This window comes from Pinus tabuliformis, chromosome 3_2 (genome assembly GCF_031772625.1).
Source record: "Pinus tabuliformis cultivar Carrire ecotype Pingquan chromosome 3_2, CPIR1, whole genome shotgun sequence".
Classification (NCBI taxonomy): domain Eukaryota; kingdom Viridiplantae; phylum Streptophyta; class Pinopsida; order Pinales; family Pinaceae; genus Pinus; species Pinus tabuliformis.
Genome location: NC_142302.1, coordinates 641,144,123 through 641,168,534, shown reverse-complemented (window position 1 = coordinate 641,168,534; position 24,412 = coordinate 641,144,123). Strand labels below are relative to the sequence as shown.

The 24,412-nt window shown below is 37.4% G+C and overlaps 1 pseudogene; it reads right to left on the bottom strand.

The window, feature by feature from the left end:
• Positions 1–22,665: 22,665 nt before the first annotated feature.
• Positions 22,666–24,071, bottom strand: LOC149182245 (uncharacterized; annotated as a pseudogene).
• Positions 24,072–24,412: the final 341 nt, after the last annotated feature.

Here is a 24,412-nt window from a genome sequence, read left to right as displayed (position 1 = left end):
AATTGCAATGCCCATTCCATGACATATTCTCTTTATTGTTTGATTGTATTTTGAACTTTTAATTTGATTTTTTTTTTGTATTTTAACTATAAAATTTAACATGCATTGTATCATATCCATTTAAACAACATCCAAAACTTGAAGGTAATATTAGTATTATATTTGTTTTGTGTTAAAATATTTTTAGATTCAAAGTTTATAGATTTAAAGGATAAAAACAAATGTCAATGCCTTTGCTTGATTGTTGCTTGAGTATGGTGTGGGCAGGTTATAAGAAATGTGATTGGAAAAAGGATGGGGAGACAATGCGGAACATGACTTAGATATGATTCATTTGTTGCTAGAGATCCTTTAGGTTCCTGAGCCATCAAATTTGGAAATGTTTCTATTAGGGATTCCTATGGTTTTTAATGTTGTGATTTTTTCACCTCATTGTTTATTTGGGCAAGCAAATGTTCTAGGAATGCCAGACAAGACATCGGTGGACAAGTAAACTATTTTTTTATAATTGCAATGTCCATTCCATGATATATTCTCTTTATTGTTTGATTGTATTTGGAACATTTCTTTTCTTTTTTTTTCTTTTAACCATGAAATTCTTTTAACTATGAAATTTAAAATACTTGGTATCATGTCCATTTAAACAACAACCAAATCTTGAAGATCAAATTAGTATTACGTAACATTGATTGAAATCCTTTTAGTCGTTTTGTGTTAAAAGATTTTCATGGCTATTAGAAAAAATTACTTTCATATTGTTATTTGAGCACATTTTGTTTATATACTTGACCAAGTTCATGTGTTAGAGAATGAAATGTTGTTTTGAATAAAATGACAAGGATTAGACATCACATCTCAGATTATTTGTTTTCACAAGTTATCTTCTACTTGAACTTTTTAGCATGTAACTTGGTATGATTGTGCCTAAGATTGCCCTTGCTTTTATGGGGAAAAATGGTTCTAACATTGCTGATATTGAGTTATATGTCGTATAAATCCTTTATAGTCTACTTTAGTTTATATTCTAGTGTTCATTGTCTTTCATGGCTTACACTCTGCATTATATCTTTTTTTGTTTTTAGAAAAGGAACTCAATATTGATGATAAGAAGCAAGAATTAAATAAATAAGATACCAATAACACTGGAGTGACAAACACAAAAAGAAAGAGAGAAGAGAATCGGTCTAGTGATACTCTTAAGGTGAATATCCCACATAAGACACACATAGAGACTGATGGTCAAGTATTCAGAGTTGGTGAATTCCCCCGCAATGATTTGGAAACACAATGATAATGTTTTGAAGTAATGAAAAAAAATTCATGTGTAAATCTTAGTCCAACCAATATTAAGTTGGAAACTTATATTGTAATACTTGACATTTCATATAATATAATTTCTAGTTGAAATTATTTATAGTTGCACTTGATATTGTTTATTATTGTAATTAACATATATAACTTTGCACTTTTATATTACATAAACATGCACATTGTATGATTTTTTTTTAATTTAGTCGCAAAATCATACTAATTAATTTATGTCGATTAATAATGAATACATAAAATCAATCTAAAACTACCAAATTACTATTTTATCTTGACTAATGATGAACACAAATAAAATGAATATACGACTAAATTAGTTGTTTATAATGATTATTAATGAAAGTAAATGAAATGAATATAAACTACTAAATTAGTCGTTTATATAATGAATATGGAACTACTAAAAAAAGATAAATGACCACTGAAAATGATAAATTTATGATCACAAACGACGACTAAATTTTGCATATATAAGACTATTAGTAGCTAATTTATAATATCTTATAACATGACCAAAATTCAGTCATATTTATTTGGTCATTAATTGGTTTTGAACGATGATTAAAATTTTCATATATATGACTATTAGTAGTTAATTTATAGTATCTTATAACATGACCAACATTTTTGGTCATATTTATTTGGTCATTAATTGGTATTCTTGGGTGATCATATAGTAATATATCTTGTTGTATATTTGACTATTAATTGTGGCAATTAATGACTAAATTAATGACAAAATTTATGACTAAATATACTACTAGATGATGAAATTAAGACAACAAATTAATGACTAAGCTAAAAATGACTAAAATTTGGTAGCGTTATAAGATACTGTAAATTAGCTACTATTGGTCACCGACTGAAAAATAGTCGTTTATATGCAAATTTTAGTTTTTTTTTTAGTAACTGATTAACCATTTGTACTAGTGATATATGATGCAACCTTCTTAGACATTATGTCCTTTGCAGAAAGGGTGTTAAACAAATTGAGCAATCCCCTGGGATTAAACTCTATGTCTAGTCATAAATGGGGAACACAAATTTATGGTACAAAACTTGATTAGAAAATGGAAAGTGGCCAATATAAATTATATTCCAACTAATCATAGACCAACCTAAAATTGGTTTTCTCCTTACTGCTTTAGTGAATTGGCATATCTATCAAGTGCCTCTCCTCCTTCAATAATTAATTGGAATGACTCTAACCACTTTCTTCCCTTCCATCAGGAGGTCAACAAGGAGGAAATCAAGGATGACATTAACTCAAAATACATGCTACTTAAATCTCTCCTTCCTTTTTCTTGGAACTATAGCAGTTTTGGAACTTTTTTTGTCACCGAGGGATGGTATTATAATTCAAATAAGAAATTAAAATAGTAGTATATCCTACACTATGAAAGAAACATCACCAAATCTTTCATTAATAATGATGGTTATTAATGTCCACCAAGACCAATTTTAGTTAATTGGATCTTTGGAAAAAATGTAAGGAATTGATTGGTTTGCTTTATTTTATTTTATTTTATATGCAAGAGATATTTTCCTAAATTTCCATAATTTTGATAAGTTAAAAAGGTTAGAATTTTTTTTTTATTAGTGAAACATTTAAAAAAAAGGGTGAACACTATGGAGAGGTAATCCATCCCACTTATACTATTGCAACCTACTTTTTGAAGATAGATAAACTCAAGGATGATCTTTTGTCCATCGATGAGATTGTTCCGAACAAAGAAATGGTGATCACTGCTATATTATAATTTAAACCCTCTTGGCATGCATTTTCTTTAGGTCTCAATAGTTGGAAGGTAGCCCCCACCTTCAAATAATTATGGACCACATGTAGTCAAGAAGAAATAAGTATCTCAATGGTTTCCAATCGTGAAGGAGTATCAAATTCCTATGTTTCTCATCATAAAGAAAAGAGATTGAAGGGACCGAGGAAGAAATTTGACATGTATAAGATAGAGCGCTATCAATGTCATAAGAAAGGTCACTATAAAAGTGACTGTCCCGATAATCCAAGGAATAAGAAGAGAGGGAGAGATCAAGCCAACTTTGTTGAAGAAGGAGACTCAAAGAAAGTCAAGCCTGAAGAATCCAACATTAGGGACTTACACTATTAATTCATTTTCTTTACATAACTTATTTATATATTTTAGAATTTATAGGTTCTTAACATATTTTTGGAAAATACATTTTTGTATTACTTTAAGTTTGTAGGTTTCCCTAAAACTTTGTAGGGAACCTGAAACAACTTTCAAACACAAGTATCTAATATATTTTTAGTTTTGGGTTCATGTACTCATTTAGTTTTGATTATATTAAATATTAATCACCTTTCTCCATCTATTTTCTTGGTTAGGGAAAACCTCTGAAATATGGATGGTCTCTCAAGACAAGGTTAGTCAAGAAAAAAAAGGTACTCTTTGAATACATTGATTGAAAGGATTATTCATTTGATGATATATTACTAACTTTTTATGGCTAGTTGTATGGAATCCTAGTGATTCTTGATTCGGTGATTCATCCCTTGATAAATCTACCCACCCCACTCATATTCTTGATTGACTATGTAGAACCCTAGATAGGTTCTAGAAATCCCTAACCGAAGGGTATACTAATGTGAATGTCTTAAATCCTAAACTTTCTTAGGGTGATTATGAAATGCTAGTACAAGTTTTATTGATGATATCTTGTTTGGGATTTTGGTGTGGTCTGGAAATACTAACTTGTTAGGGTTGAATGATGAGGTTTAGAATCCCGAACCTTCAAAGTTTTGATAATATAGGGTTTGGTATGTTTCTATATTGGAACCCTAGCTTATTAGGGTTTGGTGGAATGTGTGAGAAATATTGTCTTAAAAATGTTCCCTTTGGTATGAGTGTGTTTTTCTCATCAAACCCTAGTGTAATCAAAATGATTATGTGTCTAACTCTTATTTGATATTGTTGTGAAGTTGGGTTTGACTAACAGATGATATGAAGTATATTTTCATGATGATAAAATCTAGGCATATATAGATATATCATTTTAGTCGAAATCCTAGGTTGGTCTAGGTCAAGATGTATTAATGTACTTGTTAGACATATGATATGCTTATGTATGGTTATGTATGATTATGAATTCCTATATGTGCGTTGACATAATCAGTGATGGTCATGAGTCTTAGGATTTAATAGAAGTCCTTGTCTAAGATTCTAGAATGATGATATCTCGAACTCTAGAGCATTGTAGCTAAACCCTAGTGAAGTTAATTGTCTAGTATGAAATGCAACAATCTGAGATTTATGCATGTAATCATTGTTCAGATTGTGGAAATGGAATTCTAAGGTTTTGGAAATAAAACTTAGTCAAAGTAAAATCTCTAGAATATGATGATTTGAGATTTGTATAATATTGTTGAATTCTAGGGTTTTGGAGTTGAACCTTAGTCAAAATAGAAATATTTGATATATGATGACTATATGATAATTGAGATTTGTGAAGAGATTGTTCAAATTACAATTTTTTGTTGAGTTTGATGATTGATTGAAAATATAGGGTTTGAAAACTAACCCTAGTGGTAGTTGGTAATGATAGTGACAGATTGATGGTTGATTGAAAAATCTAGGAGTTTGGAACTAACCCTAGTGGAAGCTAGTCATGTCAATGACTAAGTTGTGATTGAATTTGATTGATTCTTTTGCAGGAAATCTAGGATTTGTATGAATCCCTAGCAATAAGTCTAACATATATATTTTGAAATTTTTTAGATGTTTTATAAATCTATATATATATCTTTAGGGTTTACTATATGTTGTAGTAAGGTATGTCATACCTTTGGAAGACATATTGAAACCTTAGATGGAATAAAAGGTGGTATGAAGTAGCCTATGGTGTATATCAAAGTCCCTAGCAAGATGTTGAAGAGTATATGTATCTTGTTTGTAATTGATATTGGGTATCTAATATGTATAAAGATGAAATGCTTCTGTGGCTTTGATATGGCTAACATCATGCCTCTATAGATTTGGTTGTACTTGCTATTTAAGTTGTGCAGGTACACAATCTCCAACTTGATGGAGATGCTCCTTGATGCGACAAGCATGATGAGGATGATAAAAACTCTAATGAAATGGTTGGAGAAAGATTCGATGATGTCGAAAAAAAAATGTTGATCTCCTGGAGGAAGCATGAATAGAAAAGATATCCTGAAGATTAAGAGGGAGTTCGGATAAAGAGGTGCTTCTTGTTTGAGAGGAGTGACAGATATGCTTCTCTGCTTCATGTGTCTTGCACTAGACCAGTACTAATTGTCGTAAGTCTGAGTGAAGACCATGGACAGGGAAAGGAAATTGGAGAATGCATTTTGAAGTGCTACTGAAAGAAGGAAAGTAAGATCTAATTGAAGAATATGTTGTTGCATGAAAAGTAGAAAGGAAAACATATTATTAAGGAATATTATGTCAAATATTCAGTTAATAATCCTACTATGGAAAGTTCAGAAGCAACATCTGTTGTCTGAAAGATCCTTGACATTTTTATTTGGTTATGTACATGCGAAATTATATTATTGATTGGTGTCGTGTTTATATAGGTGAATCTCTCGGAGGATTTGATAACATGTTGATTACCAATCAGTTTGATTGGGATATATTGGACATTCTTGATCTACTGGATCAAGGGATTTTGAGGCTCTAATATTGAAGCATTACCTGGACAGACATATTGCTGACACTTTATGTTGATGTTTGGGTCTCAGAGTTGGAAAGGTGGCGTTGGAAATTGATTTCTTACACGCACTTGGATTTTACATTTGTGGTTAGCAAGTAAGCGTGATGGTACTTAGAGGGGTTGAAATCCTGAGTCCACCTTAGCCCTTTTGGATATATGTGCTGGTCAGGAATCTATTCCATGGCATTATTGTGCCTAAATTGTCGAGTGACTAGTTAGATAGATTTCCTTGGTCAAGAATCTACTCCATCACATTTTGGTGCCTAAAGTTCTTCATTGTTCATATATTTTGAGATCTTCCATTATATATGTACATTATGAATACCTCCCTAGTTAAGAGGGAGTGTTTCAAAAAGTAACTATGTTCGGTCATTGTTGTGGGGAAAAATGCCTATGCAGGACGATCCTATCCACCTAAGGTGTGAAAGTGCCTTAGCAACAAACAGAGACAGCTAATCTAGTATTCTTCCTTTATGAATTAAGAATGAAGAGAGATGGATGGACTAATCGGTGTCTTCCGTTTGTCCCTCGATCCGGTTTCTCCTCTCTTTGGGAGTTCCCAGCTACTTTTCTTCTCGCTCACCCAGCTTCAACAGGTCTCTGCAAGATCACAAGAGAAGAACACTACACAAAGACATAGATTCATAATCATAACTAGTTCAGGATTAGAAGTAAACTAAACATACTAATGCAATCATACATCAAAGATACATCAGTATATAGGAGGAACCAAGATAGCTTTATTGATGAATAACAAGGTTCAGGAAGAGATACAACCAAGAAGGCTCCAATCCAGCATCTCCTTCCCAGCAAAATGGAATTCCTATCTTCACCTCCCTTCAAAGCATTAAGCACCCAATGATTCCAGTCTCAAACCAACAACAATTCTTTGCAATAACAAAATTCCAGCCTCTAGATCTCGTGGAGGAGAGATCCATATATAGATGTTTGGAGAGAGGATGAGTCAGCTTGAGATCTGACTAGTGTCCTCTCCCTCTGTCAGTTCTTGATTCCACTTGGAGGTTCTTGCTTCCACTTGGAGATTTGGAACCTCTTACTCATCATAGTCGAATTCCCTGAGGCAAGTGTCATTGAGGAAGATTTTGGAAGCTTCCTGGGTTTTGACACCTTGTGGAATGAACTTGCCACATGTCAACTCTCGCTCAGCGCACCCTGGTAGTGCTTCTACCTGCGTTGCAGTGAAGGTAGCCAGTGTTGAATTTGACATTCAGCGCAGACAGCTAGTGGAGCCACTGAATTGATCTTGAATTGACTTGTTTTTGAGTAGTTTTTGGTGGAGAAATTCTGTGAATTGCTGTGGTTTGTTAGCCTTGTTCCTCTAGGGGTAGGAACAACATGTTTAGGGACTTTGGATCCCTTAGATTATGGACATTTCATGCTCAATTTTGTAAGGAACAAAAATGTCTATAACAGTTGCCCCCTAAAGTATGAGGTCGTTTATCGGGTGAAATTATTTATCCAGGAGGGTCCGAAGTTCATCCAATGCTGTGAGGAGACCTGTAATAAGATACAATACAATACATTATTTTTCATACTGCTTTCATGATCTAGCTGAGGCGGGCATTCCCATGCTCAGCTTTATAAATTCATTTTTCTGTACATAGAACAGACAATCGTCTGATGGTAGACTGATAATTTTGATGAAATTATCATCCTTTGAGTAGGATGATTATCTGCTGCAATGATGTACATGTCAATGTCTTTATTTTTCCTGAATATATATCGCAGCCCGGATGGATGAAACTAGATCCGGGGTCTTCAAACTCGTTCGATCTTCACTCTAAGTACAAGTCAATCCATGTGAGAAATGTTCTGAAGTCGAACATGGAAAGACATCGCTTGATTACTGGTCAATGAGGTAAACCGTTAACAAGCGCGAGAGGAATCACCAATAATGATAATGACCCTCAAGGTACTGCAGTACAATTTAAGTGGTGTGAATAAAGGACTTGGCGTCAAACACCACGCAAAATCTTTTGGTCAAAGGTCATTGATGTATACCTGTCGCCGGAAGTGAGAAACTTTCCATTGAGGCATGCAAACTTCAAAGTACTGAAGGGGTTGTTCCTAGATCAACTTCTTGGATAATGAGCTGATGTCGACAAGAAGTGATCCGTCAAAGGAGGGCCTTAATGAATCCCACATCAATGACACGGAACGGAGCTAATGATTTTGATGGAGGTGAAAACGATCTGTGACATATGATCCAGGGTGGCGGTCATGAAAGGATGAAGGATAATGTATGGCAGTGGATGGGACACGGTTGACTTCTCTGAATGACTTCTCTTGAACATGTGGCGACACTGATGCGATGGATCAGTAGCATTACCCCAAATATGGATGGTATGGCGAGACCATGGTGATGTGACCGGTGAATGAAACGACCCAACCCGATTGTGGTATGGAGGAAAAGTGTCATGTTCAAGAGCGACTTGCTACCATCAAAGTTTTCTTGAGTTTCTCCCAATTTTTCCCCAGTCATTGCTGACCAGTACCTCTTTATTTTTGTCAAGCTTGAGGAGAATAATATATGCTTGTTCTATAACCTTCCCTTTGGGCAAGCCCATCCTTATGTTTTAACGAGCCTAGCGATAGTGAAACTCGTTCTCGTCTAAAGACAAGTTTGTCGCTATTTAATGATTTTAACGAGTCTAACGACAAAGATAACTCGGTCCTTTTCATTTTTAGAGAGTCTGAAAAGGTACATAAAGTTAACTCCAAAAGTCCTTTTTTGTCACCTAATCCCTTAGGTCCGAAAAAGTATAAAACAATACAGAAGGGATGATTTTTCGATAGTTTTAACGAGCCGAACAAAACAAGCGCTCGATCTTTTTGTGCAATAATCCCTCAGGTCCAAAAAGATTAAAATCTAGAGGAGGGATAGCACTTCCTATCCTTTTAACGAGCTGGAAGGCCAAGGACTCGGCAATCTTTTCATATTTTACGAGTCAGTTGAAAAGAGCTTAAAGAAGACTCGTCTTTTGAGGAATGAGTGATAAACAGGGTTAGCAGTTGATTCCAGGTACAGGTTGGAATTTTCCAATCATGGCAGTGTCACAAGGATGGCTAGGTGAAATCACTCTTCGCAGCTGTTCCTCAAAATGGGTAAACAATCATATGGAGGTGAACGATCGGCCAAATGAAAAGTAGAGGTGATGGTGCAAACACGACCAAGGCTTTAATGGCTGATAAGGTTACATTCACAGTGGTTATTTACCGGGTAGTGGTTCATTTTTTATTTTAAAATGAGGTTAAACGCTGGTGGAAACACTTGCTCATTGCTTATGTTTATTTTTTAACGAGCATGAAGTCCGCGTTAAAACTGCTCGGATCTTGCGTTTATTTTTTTAACGAGCATGAACTGTGTGCTAAAACTGCTCGAATATTGCGTTTATTTTTTAACGAGCATGAACTGTGTGCTAAAACTGCTCGATGATAAGTTTGCATGCCCCCAACATAATAACACAAATCGAGGTGCATGCATATTGGTCACTATTTAAGCATAGTAACGCTTGAGGTACAACCCATTACGAGGTTGCACCAGTGGGATTCCGTCATAATACATTAACTCGTAGGCTCCTTTTGCTAACACTCGTTTAACAATATAGGGGCCCATCCATAAAGAATTAAATTTACCCGCTCCCAATTTGTCGGATTCTTGGTCGTAAAGCAAGACCAAGTCACCTTCTGAGAAGACACGGGGTTTGACATTTTTGTCGAACTGCGCCTTGACTCGTTTCTTATGGGCTTCGTTAGCCAAAGCGGCATCACGACGGGTTTCATCCAATTAGATTAATTCCAAGAAACGAGCCTCTTCTTCTGAAGTTCCGGGGAGGAGATCAATTGCGAGTTTAAGAGACGAGATTTCACACTGGACTGGCAGGACTGCCTCCAGGCCATACACCAGTTGGAAGGGTGTGAACCCGGTTGCATTCCTTACCAATGTTCAGTAAGCCCACAAGGCTGAGTACAGGATTAGATGCCACCTTCTTTTGTGAACCCCGATCATCCTTTGCAACATACGCTTCAGGACCTTGTTGATCACTTCAACTTGTCCGTTGGCGTACGGATAATACAGGGTAGAGCTGTCGTGAGATAGCCCTAGCTTGGCAGCTAATTCAACCATCATGTGATTGCGAAAATGCAATCCATGATCTGTAACTATAGCCTGTGGTACGCCGAACCTGGCGACTACATGATTGAAAAAGAAAAGGGCAGTTGTTTCACCAGTGTTATCTAATGTAGGCATCGCCTCGGCCCATTTGGTAAAATAGTCAACGGTGACTATGATATACCCATGCCCCCCGGTCGCGGTGGGGTTATATGTCATGAAATCGATGCCCCATTTGGCAGAAGGCCCAACTGCAACTATTGGTTGCAAAGGTGCGGGTGGTCTTCTGGTTTTGCTATCAAAAATTTGACAAGCATGGCAACTTCTGACTGCGGTTATGCAATGTTTGAACATGGTTGGCCAGAAGTATCCTGCTCGTAAGATTTTTTGTGTTGTTGCATATCCAGATTGATGCCCCCCACATGCGCCCGAATGACACTCATTCAGGGCTTTTTCGGCCTCCTCATGGGTGAGGCACCTCCTCAGAACTGTATCGATACCACGACGGTAAAGAGTATCACCGACGATCATGTAGTCTTTTGCTTGGTATCGTATACGTTTATGTTCAGAGTGAGAGGTGTTAGGCCTGAACTTTTGGGTTTGGAGATAAATTATTATATCTCCATACCACTCATTGCTTGTAGATATCAGAAACAAATTCTCGTCCACGATTGATTCTTCGGATGTTTCATCGTTGGACGACGATGGGAGATCGCACAATAATTCTGCGAAAACTAGAGCTTTCTTTGATTTGGATTTTACAAATTCCATATCAAACTCTTGAGGGATCGTTATCCATTTTGAATATTTGCCCCCCAGCAACTGTCGCGACAATATATAAGTCATGGGGTTGCAATCTGATAAAATGGTAGTTTTCCGAAAGAGGACATAATGTCGAAATCTTTGAATCGCTTGAACAGCTGCAAGCGCTAGTTTTTCAACATAAGAATATTTTCTTTCTGTATCATTTAAGTTTTTACTTAAATAATATATAGGATGTTCAATTCCATCGACTTCTTGAACTAAAACCATCGCAATGGTCGTATCTGCTGTAGCCAGATACAGGTTAAAATCTCTTTGATAGTCCGGGGCATACATTAATGATGCTTTTACTAGAGAATCTTTCAGAGCGTCAGAGGAAGCTTGCACCACCTGATCCCAGACAAAAGGTACATCCTTTTTCAAAAGACGGGTATAACCTTTAGCAAGTTCTGCGTAATTTCGAATGAACCTCCTCAGAAAATTTGCTTTCCCTTGGATTTTCTGAATCTGAAGAAAATTTGAAGGTGGAGGCAAATTAATGATTGCCTGAACCTTGCAAGGGTTGAGACAAATCCCATCCTTAGAGACTACAAAGCCAAGTAGATGACCAGAACCGACGCAAAATACACATTTGTGTGGATTGAGTCTTATCTTGTAGTGTCAGCAACGTAGAAATATCGCTCTTAAATGCTGCAGATGATCAGTCTGCTTTCATGAATGAGCCGGAAGGTCATCGAGATATGGTTGAATGATGTTCTTGTTGTCATGGAAGGCATAATTCATTGCCCTCTGAAACGTCGCCCCTGCATTCTTTAAACCAAAGGGTAATTTTCGATAAGTGAATGTGCCCCACAGAAAAATGAATGCAGTCTTTGACTGGTCATGTGGGTGGATATTTATTTGATTATACCCGGAAAATCCATCCATAAATGAAAAGATTTCACATCCGGCGCATTCATCAATTATCTGGTCGATGAAGGGTGTAGGGTAGTTGTCTTTCGGATAAGCTTGGTTTACATCCCTATAGTCGACACACACTCTAATTGTCCCTTGTTTCTTCATAACAGGGACAATATTCGATACCCAATCGGTTAGAGGAACCGGATAGATGAAACCAGCATGGAGAAGCTTTTCAACTTCTGCTTTAACGGCAGCGGCTTTCTTGGGGTGCACCTGTCGAAGCCGTTGTCTTACTAGTTTGACATCAGGATACATCTTAATTTCATGTTCGACGATACTCGAGTCAATTCCTGGAATTTCATCATATGACCAAGAAAAGACATCTCTAAACTCGCGAAAAAGAGCGTTATATATTTCCAGTTCTGAAGGAGAACAATCTTTGCCGACATAAATATTCTCTACAACATTTGTTTTAGTCGAGATATTTATGGCTATAGTCTCTTTAATATTGGATAAGTTTCGCTCAGAATCCATCGTATTTACAGTATTTGATAGGAATTCAAAAACTGAAGGGTGATAAATGTCATGTTGAGTATCTTCTTCTTAATCTGGAAGAAGGGAACGATGGTGGCAATCGTTCCATGGTGCCCCCTCAATCAACATTGATTATAGGATTCCTTCGTCAGTCCCATGCACTTTCGACCAAGGATCTAATGGGGTACCATATTCTATAGACCTATCTACCCAAACGCTTAACGAGCGTTGACTTGGGTTCGCCTCCCATGCTCAAAACATTGATTGCTACAATATTTCTATTGGGCTTGGGGGCAAAACCATTGCATGATCCATGTCGATATCGTCTTCTGAGATCTTCGTGGAAGATATCATGTTGCAGGCTCCTACCAACGCTACTTCTCCTATATAGATTGGAGGTGGAAGTGCGAAAGTTCCCATCAATGTGGGGTATTTCAGTAGGCCTACTCCGATATCTTGAAGCGAATGGTTGCTTCCATGGATCATGGGAATGCTTCCTATAACTTGTGAACCGTTAGGGAGGAAGTTTTGTTGGTCGACGACCGTAATCCCTCCTTGAAAACGGAATGCGATCTTCCTAAAGTAAGTCGACACAACAACTGCCATGGCATATATCCATGGTCTTCCCAGTAGGATGTTGTAGTCAAGATTCCCATCGATGACTTCAACATCTATTTCCACTGTTTTTCCCCCTAGTTCAACCTTCAAGTTATTTAGGATACCGTACGGGGTATATGTCCTTCCGTCGAATGCTTTCAATGTCGTCGAAGATCGCGACAAGGTTGGAGACCCTAAAGTTTTCCAGCAACTCATCGACATGATACATGTAGATGCCCCCTCATCAATAATTGTTCGGTGAACAGTTTTGTTGAGGGCTTTCACTTGAATAAGGAAAGCTAGTTGAGTTGGTAACTGAGGATCATATCCTTTGTGGTCAAAGGATACAAGATTGGAATCCTTAGGATAAACCCCACCAATAGCCGATAACAATGCCTGCCTTTGGGATGGACAATTTTGTAGTACTTCAAGAGTCGACATAGTGGATGGCGATTGGGCCAAATCTTCCACTATGTTATAATGCTGCGCTGCTCTAGTGCGAGGATTAAATGTCGACTTGTGTACTACTCCCTTTGGCGGTTTTATTGTTAATTCAGGAATGATGGGTGGTACAACTTCTGTCGAAGTTGTTGTCGAACTACTTGGTTGATCTTTACCTTTGTCGTTCGACATCTGCGGATTCCCGTAATCTTTATTCCTTGTCGAAATCAAAGCATCATTTTGTTGCTTGGAGATCGACAACATTAGCACTTGCGACGGGGAAGCATTTCCACTATCAACCAGATTTTGACCTTGATTTGGAAACGGATCAGTCAACACAGCTGAGGTTTGCGAACTTTTGAAGAACCTTTTTAGCTCAGCTTTGTATGGACAATTGCCTGTCCAATGATCCTCGTCACATATAAGACATGGAATTTTTGGTTTCCCTTTCCCAGGAGGGTTTGAAGAAGTTTTTTTAGGGGATGACTCACCCTATTTCTTCTTCTTCCCTTTGTTTTTCTTCTTCTTGCTTCTTGGTTGATTGGTTTCTTTGCCTTTATCTGCTGATACGACATTTACTTCCGAAGCAAGAATTTCTTCTTTTGCATTTTGATCTGAAGTCTTACGGGCTTTCTTAGACGAAGCCTTTGTTGATTTCGCGTTTGTCATGCCAATCACACCATCGCCGGCATGAGAGTCACTATTTGATTTAGGAGGAGGAGGAATTGAGAATTCCGGTCTAGGGGCGTCAAGTATTTTGTCGTAGAGCGTGCCAGACTGAGTGTAGACTAAGTCTAGATATTGTGCACGAGCAATAACTTGCTCCTCCGTTACGACTCCCCCCTTGGCTACATCTTCCGTTATGGCAGGAAGTAACGACTTGATAAACCATTCAGCTAATAGCTGATCGGGAACGTACGTCTTCACTATCCTACGACGACAACGCCACTCATGTATATGATCGGATATATGAGTGGCCGTTGTCTGTTTGAAGTTGGTTACGATTTCCGTTCCTGTTTCATACCTTATCGGTAATTGAAAATGGGTTAAGAAAGTCGTGGCTAGGGAGATGAAATTGTCGAAAGAGGCTCTAGGTAATTCAATATACCATTTAGCCGCTGGACCCGTTAACGTCCTCTGAAAAAGGTGAAGCCTTATTGAATCATCGTTCAGGGTGTTTGATGAACACCACAGATGAAAATTCATCGCGTGATTCGATGGGTCTTCACCTGGATTTCCATTAAATTTAGGAATGTCTGATGGAAGTTTGTGAGGAATCGCTGGCCACCAAGGGGCGTAAGCAATTGGATCGTTTGTTAACCGGTGTAAATCGGGTAACTCTAAAGTTGCCATGAATGGTAACTGTTGATTCAGGTTAGGTGAAGCATACCCAGGGTATGATGGAATTGCCTGAGCAGTAGGCCTTTGCATACCAGCATAATGTAATTGATGTTGGTATGACTGATACGGTTGGTGGACTTGATGTTGGTTTTGACCGTTTTGAATGTACAGTTGTCCACTGTTCGCAAAGACCTGCTGCTCAGAACCTTGGTACACTTGGCTGAATTGTGGTTGTTGGTATTGCACCAGCCACGGTTGTGAAACCATGTTCCGCTGCACTATACTAACCGGCGGACCAAGATGTGGGGTAATTGTACCCATTTGGACCTGTGTCGCCCCACCAGTTGGCGATTGTGGTTGTGTCACAGGGTCAAGGGGCTGTTGCATTACAACTTGAGAAATCAGAGGCTGACATACAACATGCATCGTTTGAACTTGTGACACTGTTACAATAGCTGGTGTTGTCGGGATGTTTGACATAGGTACACATTGTTGCATAGAATACACAACTCTTGGCTGTTGGGTAGCATAGGTACCCAACCACTTGTCGTAACTCCAGTATAACCTCAATATTGTTGAGAACTCCCGTATGGATATCCTCCCGGAGGGGGTAATGAAAGGGCATATTGCCCCCCATACGGTAGCAATCCGGAACTCAAGGGGATTGTTTGTCCTTGGGGACTGGATTGCCCAAATTGACCTCCAAATGGATCAATCTGGCGAGTCTCAACATACGAGTTGTTGGATATTATTTCGGAGGAACAAACTGGAACAGACCACACTGTCGAAATAGTCCCTCGGTGGACTCCTTCTAACGGTTGTGAGCTAGTTGGGACAGATGGTACGCTGGCAAACATTGTCGGAGTGACGGCAGGGAGTTCTGTTGTCGTTGTGTCATTCGACACAGTCCTAGATGTTGACGGTTGTTCAAACATTTTGAGTCTATCCAATAGATTGCCTAGCGTTTCTACAGGAACTTCCACTGGTGATAGACTAACTTCTTATGTAGAAGGAAATAGAGTGACCCCTACTCCAAAATGCGTTGGAGTACTTGCTTGTGGATCTTCTACAATTTCCTCTATCGCAATCAAACCAGGTGGAAGAGGAAGACCGTCAGGTCCATAAAATATTTCTGGTGCTGAAGAAGGGGTTGATTCGACAGTGACAGTTGTTTGAGGAGCAAGACTCTCTGAACCGGTCACAGATGGAACTGGTTCAGTAACACAAGTATTTGCTCTCAGACTAGGATCAGTGTCACTGTCCCTCTGTGGCTGTTGAACTTCTTCTATAGAGGCAGGGTTTCCAGAAATGTTTGGAGTAACCGAAATCTCAGATGTTGTTGGAACACTTGTTCTAACTTTGATAGGAGATTTCGAACTGGTTAAACGAGTTCGCTTTGTCCGTACTATTTTCGATTTCGGAGACAAAGACGGTTGACTCGTGAGCCTCCGCGAACAACGGGGTTTCAATTGACTTTCTTCCACGATTGCGGATTACTCGATCAAACAAAATACAAAAGGGGAAAGTGTGTTTCCGAATTGAATGAATTTTTTAGATGCCTTAGACACAACTTTCTTTTTCACTTTTAAAGAGTCGAGAAAAAGCTAAAGATGACTCTAGTCTCCTTCGATGTTTTAACGAGCCCGAAGTGACAAATGCTCGGATGGACTTTTTCTGTTATAGAGTCTGAAAAAGGCCGAAAGGAACTGCTCTAGAGTTCTAGGCAGAGGGTGTGCCAAACTTTTCGCAAAACCGCAGAATACTTTTTAAGGTACGGGCGGTCGATCTTCCTAAATGCTGTGTTCAATGCATTGCGATCAGTAGGGTGGCCGACACGGCTTCCTATGGATAAAGGTTATATTCCTATAGGGGTCTCCCAATATATACGCGACAGTACGTGGGAGCACAATCCGTATTGGCGCTATCGTCCCTCAGGAGGAATCACCCACCTTCAACGAGATCGACAGTCACCAGGCTTTACGACGCCGGAACACGTCTCTAGCCTAGACCTCTATGTTGTGCATTATGTTGCAAAGCGTTGTTAAGTTCATTCAGTTTATTTTAAGTTGATCTTTTTAGAAGTTTGCCTTTCTGGATTACCACGAGATGTATGATACAATTCCTAAATGCAGTCTAAAGATGATAAGCAAGCTTTATATCTTTTCGACTTTGAAAATCCTAGCTACTAAGGGAAAAGAAAGACACCATCTTTTCTCAAAGAGAAATCAGCACACTCTAATGCACTTTTCCTAAATCAAACATGCAAACTATCAAGATGCAAATGCATAATGCAGGTGTTTGTTTTCCGCTTTCTTAGTATTGATGCCTACAATGAAAGCTTTTTGTATAACTTTGAATTTGCTTTTAAATGACAAATACAAACAAGTTTACTTTTTCGAAATCGGAAAGGGTAGAAGAGAATACAACACTTTACGACTTTTGAAATGAACACTTGTTTCGACACTTAAAAGAGACAAACTCAAACCAATAAGCAAAAGCAAATGTATAATCAACTGTAAACAGCCAATGAACTCTCTCCTAAGATCACAATCAACAGATCTGAATCAAGGGCTACAGGATGATTATTTCACTCATGCAAAGGAAAACTGTAAATGACGCCACAAACACATAAAAACACTCACAGTCTTTTTGTACAAAAGGAGGCGGAATTCAAGCAGAGAAAAGGAGTTATCAGACTGGTACCTATGCTGGTTGCAGGCTGCAAAAATGAGAGATCAAAACAGGGCAAAACAGAGCAAAGAACCCCAGCTGCACAAGGCCAAAATGGATCAGCGCAACCTCAACACAGGGGTTTTGACATTCAGCGTAGGTGGCCTTCATGGGACCTGCGTTGAAATGTAGAATCCCTTCACAGGGGCTGCGCTGAAGGAGAAACGAGAGTTTCTCACTGGGTTCTGGGTCACAGTTTGCTGGTGAATCAACGGTTTCAGGCCAAACAAAAGCAACAAGCAAGGTACAATCAAAGGGATGCTTTGAGGGGGTACTAAGATCTATCACAAAGGATCATCAAATCATTTATGAGTCCATTGTTTAGATCATAGACAAATCCAGTGATTGGATCAAAGCAGCAACTGTCTACTTTGCATCTGAGAAGAGCAAATGCAGTTCGATAGTTGTTGTTGAGTCTATGAAACAAACAATGATAGAAACACAAATAAAATGACTAAACAGATCTCCCCAGTGGAGTCGCCAATTTGTTGTGGGGAAAAATGCCTATGCAGGACGATCCTATCCACCTAAGGTGTGACAGTGCCTTAGCAACAAACAGAGACAGCTAATCTATTATTCTTCCTTTATGAATTAAGAATGAAGAGATATGGATGGACTAACCGGTGTCTTCCGTTTGTCCCTCGATCCGGTTTCTCCTCTCTTTGGGAGTTCCCAGCTACTTGTCTTCTCGCTCGCCCAGCTTCAACAGGTCTCTGCAAGATCACAAGAGAAGAACACTACACAAAGACATAGATTCATAATCATAACTAGTTTAGGATTAGAAGTAAACTAAACATACTAATGCAATCATACATCAAAGATACATCAGTATATAGAAGGAACCAAGATAGCTTTATTGATGAATAACAAGGTTCAGGAAGAGATACAACCAAGAAGGCTCCAATCCAGCATCTCCTTCCTAGCAAAATGGAATTCCTATCTTCACCTCCCTTCAAAGCATTAAGCACCCAATGATTCCGGTCTCAAACCAACAACAATTCTTTGCAATAACAAAATTCCAGCCTATAGATCTCATGGAGGAGAGATCCATATATAGATGTTTGGAGAGAGGATGAGTCAGCTTGAGATTTGACTAGTGTCCTCTCCCTCTGTCAGTTATTGATTCCACTTGGAGGTTCTTGCTTCCACTTGGAGATTTGGAACCTCTTACTCATCATAGTCGAATTCCCTGAGGCAAGTGTCATTGAGGAAGATTTTGGAAGCTCCCTGGGTTTTGAGACCTTGTGGAATGAACTTGCCACATCTCAACTCTCGCTCAGCGCACCCTGGTAGTGCTTCTACCTGCATTGCAGTGCAGGTAGCCAGTGTTGACTTTGACATTCAGCGCAGACAGCTAGTGGAGCCATTGAATTGATCCTGAATTGACTTGTTTTTGAGCAGTTTTTGGTGGAGAACTTCTGTGAATTGCTGTGGTTTGTTAGCCTTGTTCCTCTAGGGGTAGGAACAACATGTTTAGGGACTTTGGATCCCTTAGATTATGGACATTTCATGCTCAATGCTGTAAGGCACAAAAATTTCTATAACAGTCATCAATAATGTACTTGTCAAAAGAATAAAGAAAAGATTTATTATTATTATTGTTGTGACTTATTAGAGCATGGGTTTCATGCTTGGGTCACCATGTTTTAGGCCAAAGTCCCCATTGAGGACTTCTAATATTTACTCTGAGTCTATAGAATTATTGTACATTTAAAGAGACCCTTCTTGGGCTTTTCAATCATGTAAAAAGGTTAAGTATTGAGTCAAATATGAATTATGGAACCTCCACACCATGTCGGCCTAAGGGAAGATCAAGTCAGCGTAAGACCCTATTCGACCTCACAAAAATCCTATAAAAGGAATGAAATCAAATTAATTTAGAACATCACTACTCATCAAGTTCAAATTCTCTCTACTCGACAAAAGTGTGAAAATTCTATTGTTAGGCAGAAGTGCGAAGTGGCTTGCTAGGAAAGTTCGTTACCAAGAAGCCAAAGTGAATGTGAGTTTGGGTGAGTCTAGGGAATCAAGGAAAATCAAAATTTTGGTGGTGGTCTCTCTCTCGTTCATGTTCTGGATTGGGAGATCAAAGCCTTCCAAGTTGAACGGCTGTCAGAAGTTGTTAGCTGCTGCAAGTTGCTCCATATTCGAAGTTGTTGGGAAGAGACCAATCTTCTAGACTGATTTACTTAGTGTGGATAGAGGGTCTAGTCTTGGTCTAGGGTGAAGAGTCTCAAACAATACTATTGAAAGGAAGAATTACTTTAGTTGGGTTTTCCCCTCGAGGGCGATTTTTCCGTGGCATGTGCCTACATCTTATGTTCATTTCTTTATGTGTTGCTTCTTTTGGTAATTTCTTGATGAACTAAAGAAAGAAGATAAAAAAACTCATAATAATAAGAAACATCACAATTAATTATCAAGATCAAAAAAATATTTACTGTCTTTCTAATTTTCCAACAAAAAGCACCAAAAAACATTGCATGGACCATATAAAACATACACCTATCATCCATAATGACAATTTCCCATGTGAATGTCGAATGTGATGAGGTTAATACACTATGAAAAAATTACATGGATGACATAACCCTGAGATGGCTCCAAAAAAGTTGCATGGTAGATTTCTTTATCGCCACAAAAGCAAAAACAAGTAACCTTGACTATGCTAGCTCCTTCAAGTAGCTCATTGAGATATTGAAATTGGATTGGATGTCTAATACATAAAATAGACAAGAAGAGAGGCAAAAGAAAAATTTCCAAACTTCACAATCAATGAAAGCATTAAACTGCTTATATGGTATGAGAAAGAAAGTAAAATAGATGAGGTGAAAGTTAAAGGAATACATATGTTAAAGTAAATATTGATTGGAAGAAGGTTACTGTATCTATGTGATCATTTTTCATGACCTACAAATGTGTAGATAATATTTTTCCATTCTTAACTTCACAATAGCTAAAAATCCACAAATCATATATTTGTTTGGAATCAAGAATGTGTTTCAGACCTGATATAAATTATCATGACCAATATGTTATAAGAAATTAAGAATAGACCCACAATTCATGGCCACATTTTCATAACATTAAGAAAACCAATGTAAAGGATGTAAAATTGTAGATATCTAATATTATAACCTCACCTCAAAAATTATATTTTGATACCCATAAACACATGTTGAGCCAAAAGGATTAGTCGTTGAACCTTGTGTTGAATTGTAGCCTGACCACCATCTCCCAAAATTATTGGAAGAAAGTACAATAAACGTGAAATTTCCTATAGCAAAAATCCTATCGTGAACCAGCCCATGGTTTCTTTGGGTTTGCAGAGTCATAATGCATACTTTAAAATCTATACATGTCACACTCTCAATCTAAACCAATCTCTTACTTTCTGTATCCTAAACCAAGACTACTTTAGTGGCAGTCAACATGGATACTTGAATGAGACTTTCTAGACTTGCATAAATTTTAGCATGAAAGTGTTCATAACATTTTTCCACTAGGTTTTGAGGCCTCCATTGGACCTTGATAGCCAACACCAATATATATCCCCAACCTCAAAAAGTTTACAAAGACCACAACTTATACAAATGGTTCTCAATTGATACCTATCTATAATAGTCTTGGATTCAATGTTATACCTTATGAAGTAAATATGAAATCTAGGGCTTGAATACAAAATTACCATATTTGGTTCATGCAGTCCACAAAACCCTGAAACAAAAATTTTAAGTCTGACATAAATATTCTATTCAAATTTTGTTATTTCTATTCCTATAAAATGAAAAAATAAAATGCCAAATCAACAACGTTATCAATGCTAACCATCCAACAAATTATGTTATACCATCCAATGGAAGCACTTTTCATCCCAAAGAGAAAGGTAAAAAAATTAACAAAATTAAAAGATACAAATAATAAAACAATCGTGGAGAAATTAAACCATGGGATTCAACTACAAGACAAGAAAAAGTAAGGTTAAGCAAGTTAGATCAGACTCAAACTACCTCTAATAGGTGGAAAATCTTAAATATATTTTGACGTCGGGCATCCTCAAAACAACGCATTTTTTAAAAATCAACATCGAAGAGAATAGGCTATGAATAAGCCATTGAAAACTTGGAAAACCCAAATAATCTATCAAAGATCCATTGAGATGGAATTTCATGATTAAATTGCACCCTTTACACGTTTCCACCATACTATACTGATAGGGGCAACACTTACAACAACATATAGAGGACCAAAATGGCTCTAGTGAAGTGTCTTAGTTCTTTTGATCAAAGTTAAAAAATGTACCCTCCAAAAGTGTTTTGGTGTCTCTACGAATTCAACCCCCTCTTAAAATAAGTTTAGACCTGCTCTAATGAGAATCCTACTATTATCATCTATCTGAAACATTTTGACCTACTAAAAGTTGTAGTTACTAGGCCTAAATCAAATTTAATGGAAAATAATTAGAAAACATAACTCGATGTCAATTCCAGATTTCTTTCGTCTAAAATTTTTATCATTTCTTATGACTAACTTCATATTTTCACTTGAAAGGTTTACATTACATATATGTTGGGACTCTTGTTGTCGACTCTGAGTATACTTGGTGTCATTGTTCGCAATAATATCAAGGCCTCGAGGTCCAACTTAGCAAGTTCAAGGTAGGTTATCAACAACATTGAATTTACTTTCACTATACCCAGTAGTAGGAAAGAATATTTTAATGTTGCCATCTGCGAGAATTTGAGTCTAAGGAACATTTCATCTTTAGGATCCTCACCTTTAATGATATATGGGGGAGATACAACTGCCTATTCTATGAGTCAAGACGACCCTATCAACATCAGATTTGCCTTTGTAAATCTAGATGTTATTTTCCAACATATTTTCATGGACATCATTAAAGGTGAGCTAAAGCTCAACATTAGAGCTCACCTTATGGCATATGGAACTCCAATGTGTCTGCTAGTTGTGAATATAGACAAAAATAATAGGGAAAGATATATTTTATCTCCCCCCTTAACTATTTATCTTAGGGATCAAGAAACCTAATATGCAAGAAAAAAACTAATTAAATATATTTAGTATCAAGCAATTCCATTCCTCAAGAGGTAAAAATACTATGTTTTTTCCTTATATCAATTTTTCTATTCCGCAGTGTACAAGTAAAAACCAAATTGGCGAAAGATTTATTCCCCTTGCTTTGCTTCAATGTCTCTACTGAAGTCAATATTGGGATCACAATCCAACACTAACGTTGGAAACTGAAGTCGACATGTTTTCATTAAAAGCGTCCAATTAGCATCATAAAATATATAGCATCATTAGAATGCAAGTTGATTGTAAATATAACATATCAATATTTGGCTTACCTTCTAAATACCGGCATGTACATGAACTCCTTACAAAAGAAACGTGTGATCTATGATCTCAAGATGTAGAGACCTCTCAATATCAATAGGTAATTGGCTCATAGACAACAACCCATGACTGCCACTTTGAGCACGGAAGAGCCAGTTCTAATGATTTTCATGCAAACCTCTCAAATAATCTAATGAAACATTATTTTCTTCTGCTCTCTTCGATAACTGAAAACATTTATGGTATGTGTATGGATTGTCCCTCAAGTAAATAAATCCATCAGCTACAAGCCTAGGAAAAAATAGAAACAACTAGATCAAACCATGAATCATATATGTTAAGCTTCATCCCATTCATCCATTTTCCCTCATGAATGACTTGTGAAAACACCTAGTATATTCAAGACCAGTAAATTTGTTTCTAACTTCTGGTTTCCAATGCTAAAATGTCCACAAAAGCACTAAAAGCAAGCGCTAGAACACAAAGTAGATATGCAAAAAAAAAGAAAGCAATTAGACTGACTCTCAATAGGATAGATACAGTACAACATCAATTTACTTGTAAATTTATTTATCTATGACATTAATAAAATTAGACATGAAAAACATAGAGTATGAAAACTATGACTCTCAAGTTACTACATTGTATAAATTTATGAGAGCCTATTGAACTTTCTACCAAAATGAAACTCAAAACGTACCATATGGTCACTGAAAACAGTTCTTTCCATGAGTTGTAGAGGCTTTAAGCCACCTATAAACTCTCACTCTTGCATCACCCTCATTACAAAAACATAATTATGAAATGTGTAGGCATATCGTTGAGGTTCAACATAGAAAGCATCCAATATATTAAAATGATCAAGCCCAATATCTTGAAACTTAGAAATAAGCTCAGGAACCACCTCTACAAGGTCACATAACTCAAGTGTCTGATTGGAAATCCTCTGTAGAAATTTGGTTTTCCCAACACTAATATTACCTTCCTAAGGGGGGGATGTTGAGCACCAAATATGTTAAGGTTATGGTATGGACTGTGAACCGTCACAGGGAATCCATTGATAGACATTGGAAGTTCAATCCAATAGTCATAGACATTGTATTTATATGTCTATCAACTTAATGAAAATAAATTCGTGCATATTCTTTCATTTTGGTCTGCATGGTTCAAAAATTAAAAATGGGTGATATGTTATAGTCCTCCAACATCTCAACTTCAAATGCATTGCCTCCATTTTTTTTTCAAGCTTGGAACTGATCTTCTTCAAGTTCAACTTAATGTAGGTCCCTTTGGGATGGTATCTTGGTCACCATCTACAAATATCATAAATATTTTATGGGCATCTAGATTCTATGCTTTCCTAATATTTCATGTCATTCTCCTATAATTTTTCTTGGATTTTTGCAAAGTTGCAAACCCCTCTGCAAAATATTTGACATTACAACTTCTTGTCTTGTCTACTACAAAATCAAGTTTTCAACTCTCTTTGGAATCTCCCAGTACATAATTTAAATGGAGAAAACCTTGTCAATGTATTAATAGAGTTCTTACATGGGCACTATTTCTACATAAAAA